This window comes from Terrapene carolina, unplaced genomic scaffold (assembly GCF_002925995.2).
Source record: "Terrapene carolina triunguis isolate 2854851 unplaced genomic scaffold, T_m_triunguis-2.0 Scaffold66, whole genome shotgun sequence".
NCBI lineage: Eukaryota > Metazoa > Chordata > Testudines > Emydidae > Terrapene > Terrapene triunguis.
The window spans coordinates 55,191,663-55,200,871 of record NW_020664417.1 but is presented as its reverse complement, the minus strand read 5'-3'; the positions used below and the strand labels follow the sequence as shown (position 1 = coordinate 55,200,871).

The 9,209-nt window shown below is 45.1% G+C and overlaps 1 long non-coding RNA gene across 1 annotated transcript; it reads left to right on the top strand.

Annotated features, from left to right (window-relative positions):
* Positions 1–1,370: 1,370 nt before the first annotated feature.
* Positions 1,371–7,490, top strand: LOC112114771. The gene is made up of 3 exons (XR_003369626.2): positions 1,371–1,626; positions 3,610–3,694; positions 7,436–7,490. It is a non-coding gene; the product is annotated as an uncharacterized LOC112114771 (long non-coding RNA).
* The last annotated feature ends 1,719 nt before the right edge of the window (positions 7,491–9,209 follow it).

The following is a 9,209-nucleotide window of genomic DNA, read 5'->3' as shown; positions in this document are numbered from 1 at the left end:
TAACAGATGTTTATTGGTAACCTGTCTCGTGCCTGGAGTTTTTAAAACTAAATACCATACACAGGACATGTAACTGTATATTTAAAATGTTTGGCATATGGCTCATACAGTAACACCTGACAGATAGTGAGTTGGTTGCAATACCAAAAATATATTACCATTTTAAAAAATAAATGGTGTAAGAATTACCTCTTGAGAATTCACCATTTCTGTAACTATGAATACCCCTGAATTTATTAGAGAATGCAATTTTCCTGTAAGCAAGCAGGCAGATAAAGCACAGGAAGGAAACACATTGTGCATTGAAAGGAATGGCTGGGACCTTGAATGTCAATTTTAGTAATTCCCCTCGTTAATACTCCATTCATAGAAATGACTAATTCCCACCTTGGAGGTCTATCAATTCTATTTGTCTGCAGATATACCACAACCCATATAAGTTTGGAAGTTTTTCTTTGCAGCCAGAGCACCACAACAGGCTTTCTTTTTAGGTGAAAGGCAGTCAGTTTCTGTAGAAACTGACAAGTCCATGAGAAAAGCACTGGTACAGTGTACAAGCCACTACTGTCACAGGCAAGCACCAGCTCAATCTTGTACGCAGATGTTCCACAGCACAATTGGTTAAGTAAGATGTAGCACGGCATGTTATGCGAGCGTACATCACATGTACATGCGTGTGTCATTCTTCTCTTAATTGTTTCATGAGTGATCCAAATCCAGCTCAAGTATCAGAGTGGTAGCCATGTTAGTCTGTATCCACAAAAACAATTAGGCGTCCAGTGGCACCTTAAAGGCCAACAGATTTATTTGGGCATAAGCTTTTGTGAGTAAAAAAAACCACTTCTTCAGATGCTTATGCCCAAATAAATCTGTTAGTCTTTAAGGTGCCACCGGACTCCTCATTGTTTTTGTTAATCCAGCTCAGCACCAACTTCAAACTTGGATCTCAGCTTTCCCTTAGAGATGGGGGAACCTGTGACCCGCTCAACCACCCTTTGCTCCGACGAGGAGGCTGGCTGGCATTCCCCCCATGGAGCTCCGCGTCTGCCCGCTGGGAGATGCAGGGGAATCCCACCCCACCACTGCCAGCGGCTTCCCAGGAGGAGGCACCGAACCCCTACGTCCACTCCTCATTCAGCCACTGGCTCACGAGGCAAGAGCACGACTCGCCTGGTTCTCGCGCATACACGCAGCAGCTGCGGAGGATCGGGGAGGCGGAGTCCGCACATCCCAGCGGCTAGCCTTTGCACCCCAGCCCCGAGCCCCCAGCTGCGGAGCGAAGGGGGCGGGGCGAGGCGAGGAGAGCGGAACAAGACTACCAGGCGCATGCGCACTAAGCGAGTTCGCGGAGGTAGTTGGGAGGGGTGCTTTCCTGCCGCTCTTCCCTGTCCGTAGCTGTATCCGGGTCATTCCGGTGAAACCCCCCCATGTCCCCTTCCCGCGGGGTCACTGTGGGTTTCCGGTCCTCTTCCCCCTCCCAGGGAGGTTTGTGTGTCGGTGCGGTTGGCATCGCTGTTGAGCCGTTTTTTCATTTATTCTAGTCCCCTCCCCGTGCTTGCCCGCATGGATCCTCCCGGAGTGCGGCGCCCCGGAGGAGGGGAGGACGGCGGCGGCGGCCCGGGTGAGGTACGGAGGAGCTGCCCCTGACTTGGGGCTGAGCAGCTGCGGGGAGCCCGTTGCCCAGGCGCTCCCGGGGTGCCGGTAGGGCTGGGGCCGGGCAGGCGCGAGGGGAGCTGTTGTGAAGCCCGGGAGGCCTCTGCGAGCGCTGCAGTGTGATGTGGGGTCCCAGGCCCCGCGTATTTGTAGGCACGAGGGGTCCTGGGGCTCGACTGCGCCTGGTATCACTCAACGCCTGCCCCTTCGCCGCCCGCCCCCGGGGCAGCTGTTGTGTGTGAGACCCTGGCCGCCCCAGCCGGGCTCTGCTTGCAGTTCGTGTAGAGGGGAAATAGCCTGACCCCTTGGCCTGCCTGTGTCAGCGCTGGTAACCTCTGACGTGGTGGCAGCCGCAGTTTGGGGCGACGGAGATTGTTGTAGCAAAACATCTCTGCCATGTTTGCGGAGTTGGCGTCTCCAGCTGGGATTGTTTAAATAAGGAAGATTTAATAAAATATCTGAGAGTGCAAGTGAGGTGTCATTGAAACACACATAGCAAAACCCCTTTTTGTTTACTAAAATGTACATTAAACATCTCCTTAGAATTACTTGCAACGGAGATTTGCTGTCTATATATTTCCTCTGCCCCCACATGCTATTGGTACCCAGGCTTCTCTTTTGGAGGCATAAGTAATAAACTAGCCTAGCCTAAAATACAAACTGATGTTGAATAAATTGAATATGCTATGGGCTAACTCTTTATGTAGCATTTCCATATGTTATGGATAAGGTTATGATTATGTCATGGAGGTCACAAAATCCATGACTTCCTTTGATCTCCGTGACATTTTCTGCCTGGGGCTGGTGCTCCCAGCCCTACCCCCCAAAGCTGCCCAGCCACAGCAGGGAGTGGGGAGACCCTGAAGCTGCCCAGCCATGGTGGGCACTGGGGGGACCCTGCAGCAGTCCAGCTGGGGACCCTGGAGCTCCCAGTCGTGGCGGGGGACCACACCTGAGCTCCCAGCCACCCTGATAGGGGGATGACAAGTGGACCCTACAGCAGCCCAGCCCCTGTGGGCAGAGGGACCCCAGAGCTCCCACTCCTCACAGCGGCAGGGGATCCGGGAGCCCCAGCACGAATGGGTGCTGAACCCACTTCACCATTTTGTCAGGGGTATTTTTAGTGAAAGTCAGGGGCAGGTCACAGGCTTCAGTGAATTTTTGTTTATTGCCCATGACCAGTCATGACTTTTACTAAAAATATCTGAGCAAAAACTTAGCCTTAATTATGGATGTTCCTTTGTAATTTGAAGTTTTGCTCTCCCACTGCTGTGAGATCCAGTTAATGAGAGAAATGTATTGTGAATTGGTAATGTAGAATAACTTCTCTCTAAAAATGTTATCTTTTATTCATAGTATTAGGTGCTCACCACAGCCTAACATCACTTAGCTCTCTCACAATAGTGGTGATGATCAGGCACTCCAAGTTCAGGGCGGGAGTAGTGGAGGGGTTGGCCAGCCTTCACCTTATAACATCTTATAGATAATTGAAATGTTGTATGTGGTTAAGACTTTTCTACTGTGTTAAGTTATAGTGACTAACACCAATATGATCCTAGTGCTCTGTGAATAGTTAGAATCTGTTGACCTTCAAGGCCGGCTGCAAGATCTGTCTTTTACCCAGGCTTTTGTGGCAGGAGGAATACGATAAGGGCAGGTATTTGTGTGTGGCAGGGTTTTTGGTTATTTTCTCATGTCTGGATAAGCTGCTGTGTATTTGTTTTTCAATGTTATTGTAGCTTTAAAATTATACCTAAGGCAGCAAGAGGCCTGGATTATAAATCTAACTAAATTAAATAGCTAATAATGGTTGCCCAATGAATAAAGACCCCAATTTATTAAATTACAGCTATTTCATGTAAAAGTGTAGAGATTAGGAAAAGCATTTTTAAAAAGCTTCATTCTGTTAATATTTTCATATAAATATCTTTTAATGTTCAATTTTCATACTGAAAGAATCCTATAGGTATGGCTTACGTACCAACAGAGGATGAAAGAAGAATTTTCAGGGAATGCAACGACGAGAGCTTCTGGTATAGATGTGAGTCAAGTTTGCTGATAAACCACCTTTGTCTCCATTTTAATCTCCTCTTTCTTCCTCCTTTGTAGTATTGTTTTTGCCATTATCACAGCTATTTAAAAATGAGAGCCAAAACCTGCAAATCCTTACTCATGAGTAAGGACTATTTGTATGAGAAGCTTCACTGAAATCAAATTATACACTAAGATAAGTAATATTATGGAAGGAAAATGCTTGTCACATCATCTCCCTGAATACTTGATCCATTAGCATTTACAGTAACTGTTTTAAAGATCCAGTTATAGGGACTGTTTTGCTTCCCATAGTTACACAGGGTTGTAAAGCACCTCCCCACCACCTACCGTTACTGACTTACTGTGAGGAAGTCTCTGTGCTTGTCGGGGGTCAGCTCCCTGACTCCACCACCACTGGGCAACACATGCACTCCCTCCTCAGTCTACACACACTCTGCTGTCCCTCTTCAGGTTTGCGATAGACACACTCCAACCTATGAGCATTTCACTGGAGTGCTCAGCTCCTGTTGCACAGTATTGACAGATACACTGATCCCAAAGGAACAGTACACCTCAGCTTACCAGTTATATCTTAGATCTCAGCTCCACTTTACACACAACATTTAAAAATGTTTTTAGTGAAAACAAGTATGTTTATTTAACAAGAATAGAGATTTGAGAAGTAGCAAGGAAAAGTATTGGCAACAAATGGTTACATGTAAAATAAAATCATAACACACATTCTAGAGCCTAGACTTAACTAGATATTTTCCTGTCTAATGAAGTTTGGCTCACCCAAAGTCTTTGCAGCATTTTCTAGTGAGGTTGACTGTGACCCTCCTTTCATAAGACAGAATATGATGATTGTTCGTCTCCTCCATGAAAGATCCTGGATATATATCAGTTCTCTTGTTGTACCCCTAGAATCCATTTTTTAAATTTGTAAGCAGGATATTCCCCTGTTGTTTGTTTTTTTTTCTGCAGTTTTCCTCTCTTGATTTCACAGTCTCTTGATTAGTATCAGGATCAATAATGCAAATAGGTCTCCATTTTGATGTATACAATGAACGATACGTAAGTGGCCAGACATAGAGAGATAAGCATCTGCTATCCTCTCCCTGAAGAGAACCTCTCTGTGGCACATTGCATCCTTGTGACCTGCCTTTAACTTCAAGGCTTTAAGAACATAATTTTTGGTATAGATAGTTCTTAAATATTATCCATCATTTGCAGTCTTGTTTTAGCTGTGTTGGTCCCAGGATATTAGAGAGACAAGGTGGGCGAGGTAATATCTTTTATTAGACCAACTTCTGTTGGTGAAAGAGAAAAGTTTCAAGCTACACAGAGATGAAGAAGATCTCTGTGAACCTTGTAAGTTTGTCTCTAAATATTATCCATACACCTGTTTCTCAGTGATGATGATGATGATCTGTAAGCTACTGGCTCTTGGTAGAGACCTTACGTGCCACACTTTGGTGAATTATTATGCATATGCTTGACCTTAGAGATCCCTGTAAATGCCTATGCCCCCCGCCCTTTGTCAGTTCACATCAAGAGGTCCCTGGGTCACAGCCTTATCCTGCAAACCTTTATACAAGTTGGCCGTCAAAATTAGTCTGACTATTCATGTGAGTAAGGGTTTGTAGGATTTGGATGGCTTTTTAAACCATGTAAATGCTAGTGAAATATGCAAAAGACTGAGATAAGACAGTTCTATATTTTTGAACTTCTGCAGCAGCTTCATGCAATTTTTTTAATTGAGGTTTTTATTGAATTGAATATGAAAATGAAAAATTCAGTACAGTAGCTCCTGTTATATATTTTGATATTCAATTCAGTTTATTTTACACTCTCCTCGTATTTTGAGTTCTGAGTTGTGCAGATTATCTTTCATAGGTCGTTAAGGTAAATGGGACAGTTCACACTTCTTAGAACCATTGTTTTCAGTCTCTCTGCAACTTCAGTAAGAGAACAAACATCAATAAACATCAGTTTACACTCAGTTTGCCTCTCAGGGTATGTCTACACAGCAACTAGACATGTACCAGGCTGGCCCCTGCCAGCCAACTCCGACTTATGGGGCTGTTGCATTGCAGTGTAGACTTCTGAGCTTGGGATGGAGCCCAGGCTCTGGGACTCTCTCACCCCATAGTGTCCTAGAGCCCGGGGTTCTCCCCTGCACCCCGAGCCCCACCAGCCTGAGTTAGCTGACATGGGCCAGTCATGGATATCTAGTTGCTATGTAGACATACCATCAGAGGAAATCTCTGCAGCCATGAGCACTAGAAATATTTTATTTAATGAAGGCTGAGACTCTGGAATGAGACTCTGGAGCATGACTCTGCAGCAAACTGAATTCTGCAAATCATAGACTACACAGGGCCTGTGATCATGCATTGTCTTAACAGAATGCTGCTTGCCCAATATAAAGTGTGATTTGTTTCAATTATCAAAACAGTGTTTTGTTTTGTTTTTTACAAAATGCTGAAGAATTCTTGACCAAAATGGATTGTATTATTACTTTACATTTCCTCCCCCCAATCCAAAAGGCCAGCACCACTTCTTCATTTACTTATGGCCTGGAGATCATGAAATTATCTTTTTGGATATGAGTCTTCTGTCTGTCATCTGTGCTTTTGTCATCTAGAGCAGTGGTCTCCAAACTTTTTTGATTGCGCACCCCTATCAGTAAAAAAATTTTGAGCGTGCACCCCCTGCCGTGCTGGCTCTACCATTTTTGCCGAAGCAAAAAAAAAAAAAAAGCCCCCCGGACCCCCCCCCAAACTGCAAAAAAAAAAAAAAAAAAAAAAAAGCTCCTCCTGCCGCGCACCGCCAAGGATTCTCTTACGCACCCCACTTTGGAGACCGCTGATCTAGAGAGGAGATTGCTGCACTATGGTTTTTATGAGGCTGCATCTTAATTCTTTGTGGAAACTGAAGCTACGTAGAATTTAGCAGTCTGTTTGTTGAACAGTATATTTTTATGTGAACAAAAATAGTGCACTGGTACCTGTGATTTGAATTAGCTGTCTGTCTGTTTTGGGGTAGGTTCCTATCTCTCTGAAAAACCTCCTTTCCCCTCAATTTTGGGACTCTCTCCCACCATGTTTTGAAATAGCTGGAATCTCGAATTTCTAGTCATGCAGCAAGAACCCTCTTTGGTCCCTAGCTTTTGGGAAGGGGAGGTAATGATGAGGCTTGTAAGTGATGGGAGGAATGTGGGTTCAGTTAATGGTCATTTGACCATTAAATGACTAAAACAATGGTCTTTTTTTTTTTTTTTTTAACTAGGACATTGCTGCTAATTGGGGTGATGGTTGGAGTTTTAAAAAGAGCAGTGGAGTAGTTACTATCTTATTTTTATATATACATTGAAAAAAGTGAAATTGTTGAAACTCTAAATTAGTTTCTACAATACTTCCACTCAGTTACTCAATTTTAGGAGGATACCTTCTACCAGGTTTTTCAGTGTAAGTGTAGTGTTATCTTATTCATAGAGTTTAAGGCCAGAAGGGACCATTAGATCATCTGATCTGACCGCCTTTATATTACAGGCTATTAAACTTCAGCCAGTACCCGTGTATTGAGCCAATAACTTATGATTGTGTTTAGCTAACACATCTTCCAGAAAGGAATGCGTCTTGATTTGAAGACATCAGGAGAGAGAGAATCCGCCACTTTGAAAAGACTGCAAATTATAAGTCTTCTTTTTTTCTCTATATTAATAAGCTACTTTTCCCTCCCACAGCTGTGCCTTTTTCTGCAGTAAGCATGATTGTCACTTCGCGCTTAATTAAGAAAGGTAAACTTTAAAACATCTTTTGGTTTAACTTCATGTTGCTCAGATAAGTTTTACTTGTACTCTCAACAAGGTTGCCATGCATAAATTTGATTTTAAATCAGAATATGTAAGTAGATTAGAAATATGTGTAGGAAATATTGTGAAAACTTGACGAGTGGAGAAATGCAAGCTTTTGTACATGTGGGGAAGAAAAAATATTCAGAAAAAGAAATGTTCAGTGGTAGGGAGAAACCTCCAAAGCAGTAACTCTGAAAGAAATCTAGGGATGATCATAGATTTTGGAATTGGATTGAAATGGAAAATACTTAAATATTAAAATATCATTATATAAATGAGGATTTCCCCTCATCTAGAACATTGTATTCATTTGTGGTCATGCCAAAGGCTATGATTTAGTCACAGACATTTTTACTAAAAGTCATGGGCAGATCATGGGCAATAAACAACAATTCACTGCCCGTGACCTGTCCATGACTTACATTAAAAATGCCTGTGATTTAATCTTGGGGGTGAGGCGCTGGGGGGAGACACTGTGGGGGCCACTTCTGTGTGGGGCGCCGGGGACTGTGGCTGCTCTGGCCAGCCGGGAACTGCTGCCTGGGGCCATAGACCGTGGCTGCTCCGTCCAACTGGGAACCGTTGCCCGGGGTCATGGACTGCGGCTGCTCTGGCTGTCCCGAAACCGCTGCTGGGGGCTGTCGGAGCAGCAGCTGGGGTGGCTGTCCCCGGGGCCGCTCCGGCAGTGGCTGGTGTGGCTGTCCCAGGAGCCACCTGAGCAGCTGGCCCTGGGGTCAGCCACACTGGCCCCTGCAGAAGTCACGGAGGTTGCGGAAAGTCACGGAATCTGTGACTTCTGCGACCTTTCGACAGACATGGAGCTCTAGTCATGCCGTATCAAAAAAGGATATTGTGTAACTAGAAGAGATTCAGATATGGGCTCTGAGAATGCAAAAAAGCATAGAAAAAACTTGCTTATGGAAACTGAAAAGACTGGGATTGTTTATCTCAGAGAAGAAGCAAATAAGAGGGGACATAAGTCTACAAAATTAATTAATGTTATAAATGAGGTAGAGTGGGAACGTCTTTTCTCCGTGTCTCAGTACAAAAACAAGGGAACCATCAATGAAATGGTACCACATTCCAAACTCATACTTGGAAATACATATTCATGAGATGTGTAATTGAACTGGATGCCATAGGATGTTGCTGAGACCAAGACCTTAGCAAGATCCAAAAGATATTTGACATTTTTATGGATTTCAAGAATATTTAGACATAAAACATTAAGTACAGTAACTCTAGGGTTACCATATTTCAGCAAGCAAAAAAGAGGACGGGAGGAGCCCCGCCCCCGTCCTGCCCTAGCCCCACCCCTGCCCCTTCCACTCCCTCCCACTTCCCACCCCCCTCAGAACTCCCAACCCTCCCCCTGCTCCTTGTTCCCTGACTGCCCCCTCCTGAGACCCTCCCCCCATCCTAACTGACCCCCTAGGACCCTACCCCCTACCTCTCCCCTGACTGCCCCAACCCTTATCCACACCCCCACCCCCAGACAGACCCCTGGGACTCCCACGCCCCATCCAACCACTCCCCACCCCCTGACAGCCCCCCCTCCCAGAACTCCCGACCTATCTAAACCCCTCTGCTCCCTGTCCCCTGACTGCTCCGATCCCTCTCCCCACCCCTGCCCCCTGACAGCCCCGACCCCAGAACTCCCAAC